The sequence below is a fragment of the Triticum dicoccoides genome, chromosome 4A (genome assembly GCF_002162155.2).
Source record: "Triticum dicoccoides isolate Atlit2015 ecotype Zavitan chromosome 4A, WEW_v2.0, whole genome shotgun sequence".
In the NCBI taxonomy this organism is placed as follows: Eukaryota; Viridiplantae; Streptophyta; class Magnoliopsida; order Poales; family Poaceae; genus Triticum; species Triticum dicoccoides.
The window spans coordinates 5,167,448-5,170,920 of NC_041386.1; the positions used below are offsets into that span (position 1 = coordinate 5,167,448).

Consider the following 3,473-nt stretch of genomic DNA (forward strand, 5'->3'; position numbering starts at 1 on the left):
GGAATGGTTCCAACTTGAATGCTGGCTCATAGTTTGCGATACAAGGGGTGGTCGCTAAGTAAAGAAAAAGTGAGCTGTGGATTGTGTAGTGAAATTATGATGGTCCATTGAAGTTGGTAGCTCAACAGAAACATAGAATTAGTTCATACAACATATACATAAGCTCCAGCAAAGTTACCTGACTTAGCTCCTACCAAACAACCAAGTTTGACATTTCAAGTGAAAACAAAAAAATACGGCACTGGAAAAATATTCAAAAGCATGATTTTGGTCTGGAGGAATTCTAACGCACAAAAATAAATCATATGGGCATACAATTATTGTGAAATTTTGGAGCCCCAAGGTCCAACAGTTTGCAGCCTAAATTTGGCCAACTGTCTGAAGATGAATGCAACATGCCAAAAGAAAATGAAAAACCCTCAAGGTACCAAAGACTTTTCCCAGAAGGCTGATTCTAAGTTCTAATTGGGCAATGTTGGCTTGATCATGATTTGCAATACAGGGGGTGCTAGCTGAGTACAGCAAAAGTGGGCTGTGGATCAGCAATGAAGCAGTTGGTAGCTCCCTAGAAACAATAAATTAGTACAGTCAGAACATATATGTAAGAGCTTACCTCCTACTCCCTCCGTCCGGAAATACTTGTCATCAAAATGAATAAAAGGGGATGTATCTAGATGTATATTAGTTCTAGATACATCCTTTTTTATCCATTTTGATTTACCTAACAGCACAGATTTGGCAACTTTAAAGAAAAGAAACAAAAACTGCATTGGACAAAGCTTAAAAACAGCAAAAACGAACCATGTGGAACTACAACTAATGATTGGTATGAAATTATGGAGCCCCAAGCCCCAATTGTTTGCAATCTAAATGTATGAAGATGAATGCACCCGGACCAAAGAAGAACAAAGGACTGAAACAGAGCCCTGACAGCAACGGAGCCTGAGAACCAAAATCATTAAAGAAAATCCCTACCACACCACCAAACAATGTCCTTTCACAGGGCAGCCATCAAGAGTACCTACTACGTACAGCAACATATCCAACTAGAAACGTCTAATCCCAAAACTTTCCAATTTGCAGGGAGGTGGTGAGGACTTTGCTGAAGGTAAAGGTATTAGCAAAAGAGAAAAGAAGTACCGATGTTTCTTAGCTTTACAGCAAAGATTAGTAGATCACTAGACCCCATCAACTAGAATAGAACTAATGATTCTTGCAAAGCCTATATAGCTTCATCGCAAGTAACATGGGCACCCAAAAGCCACCAAACTTGCCAATTCCCATGTCTTGGCCCCTTAACAAGATTTTAAGGACTGAAATCCTGCGTGATTATCGGAGTAAGCCAACCTATATCTGTTTCTTGACTTGAAGCCAGCAAAAGTGAGACCTAACAAGCCAAGAAATAGCAGGTCCTGGGAGGAATGAGCGTTAGGCCAGGAATACAGCGAGACCAAAAACAGGAATAAAAAAACTTGTCGGCTGACTCTGAAGACACAGAAAAATGAGATTGATGTCTCAAGACTAGCCTAATTTCCAGGAGAGCAATTTCTTTCTGAAGCAAAAGTACATAACGATCGTGCAGACACATCCCCGAATAAATACCCAGAATTGAAGTCGAGGGGGTTGCTTCACGGCATGCCCTTGGTGTTACCAAGACGATAAGCTATCCTTCCTTCCCCGGAAATCACGAAACTAAAATCTCAGGTTCCTTAACGAGCAACCTCTTAACCCGCCAAAGGATTATCCATTCGTCCAAGGGGGAAGAACAAATTCTGCAAGCAAACCGCGAGAGAATTTGAAAAGGCGCAATATCTTGAGCAAACAAAACATACCAAAACCACAGAAATTCTTGGCCCCTTGTCCCGTGCAGGAGCAAGAACCAGGGCACCTGCGGAACCAGCAAGAAAGAAACAGCTCGAGTCGTGGAGCAACAACAGAGGAGGCACATACCAATTCGAACTCTTGGTCAGCTCTAGGCGTCGCGAGGGCGGCAGGATATGAAAAGCAAGGAGCGGCTAATTCTGCGGCTGCGCCATTTCATCGAACGGGTGGTGGGAGAGGAAAGGGAAGGGAGGGGAACAGAGAGAGGAGCAGTACCTTTCGGCCTTCGGTAGTGCGCGGGGCGGAGCCGGAGCCGGAGCCGGAGCCGGGGAGGTGGAAAGTCGGGGGGGAGCCGAGCCAGCCCAAGGCGAAGAAGAGACGGTTGGACCCTCTCCAGGGCGGAATAAAAAGGGGGAGGCAGACGAGGTAGGCGACGCGCCGTGGGCCGAGGCTCCCAACCGCCCGCAACTGTCGTTCGAGCCCCTGGCCTGACACACACGCCGTCGGCCGGGGCCCGGGGGCTCGTCAAGCATCCTCTTTGCTGCTGCCACGTGGGGCCGGCAAAGCTCGTAACATGCACCGCTCCGGTGTACTGTACTACGTGTGCGCACAAACCTTGATCATGAATGGTCACCGGCGGCAGACACGCCTTCTTCCTCTGAATTGCGTCAGGATCTCCTCGTTCTCCTATGAATGCTCCGTTGCACGGACGGACGGGCGCATGGTGGAGCAGCCAGAAGAGTGCGTACAACGGGGAGGGGAGGGGTGGGGTGGGAGGGAGGTCCCGATCGGGCGTCGGGCGCGGACGCGATGGCTCGCGCGCAGCCCGACCGACGACGGGCAATCGGCCATCGGCCAGCAGGCCAAACACAGCGTCAACGTCCCCGGCACGTTGGCAACGTGGCGAGCCATACGAGCGTGCGTGTGCATATCGGCTTTGCATGCCCACCGGTCCGGTCCTCCTTTTTGTTCGTGTCTTGGTCTTTGCCTGCGCACGGGGATGAGGGGATTGCCGAAAGGGGAAGAGAACGATTCCTCTACTCCTCTCCCTCGCTGGCTCTGCCCCAGCTAGCTTTTTTTTTTTTGAAAGGTGCCCCAGCTAGCTTTTTGGGGGGGTTGTTTAGTGGACGCCACGCATGTTTCTGTTTCTGTGGTAGACCTCCACTGATGATACCGCGGCTGAGCAGCGGCGCTCTGTTCAGCCATTCGTCGCGATATGCTCCGATTAAAAGGGATTACGCTGATTATCCGACAAGGGCCATGCGAGCAAGTTTGCCATCGCGTTGGGTTGGAGTGCAGGCAAGCATGATAGGGCTTGGATTAGTCCTGCTCTTGCACCGTGTTTTGGTAACTGACGGTAAGGGCATCTCTAACGGTAACTCGCAAATTTTCTTATGCATCCATTCGCAGATAGGAGAACCGTCCACGGACACGGATACGGGAGGACGTCATCCAACGCTAGCCGCATACATTTTAAACTCTTTTTCAACAAATCAGATGAAATTCATGCAAACACGACCGGATTTCATACAAACACGGCGGATTTTCATTACATTTCAAACATCTAAAACCAAAAAAATACCCGACCCTAAATCTATTCTACGGCGGTGGCGCCCGACGTCCACAAGCCCATGTCGTCCTCCATCCACCGT

General features: G+C 48.9%; 1 protein-coding gene across 5 annotated transcripts in view; it reads right to left on the bottom strand.

The window, feature by feature from the left end:
• The window catches only part of LOC119284525, a 5,385-nt gene extending 3,180 nt beyond the window's left edge, over positions 1–2,205 (bottom strand). Inside the window, exons 1-2 of one of the 5 annotated variants that reach the window (XM_037563647.1) lie at positions 2,098–2,179; positions 1,603–1,772 (exon numbers count right to left, since the gene is read on the bottom strand). The gene's annotated coding sequence lies outside the window, so the exon portion shown is untranslated. Of the gene's footprint in view, positions 1–1,602; positions 1,773–1,832; positions 2,074–2,097 lie in introns of those variants that run through there. The other 4 variants (XM_037563646.1, XM_037563645.1, XM_037563648.1 and 1 more) reach the window with 4 other exon arrangements.
• Between the last annotated feature and the right edge of the window lie 1,268 nt (positions 2,206–3,473).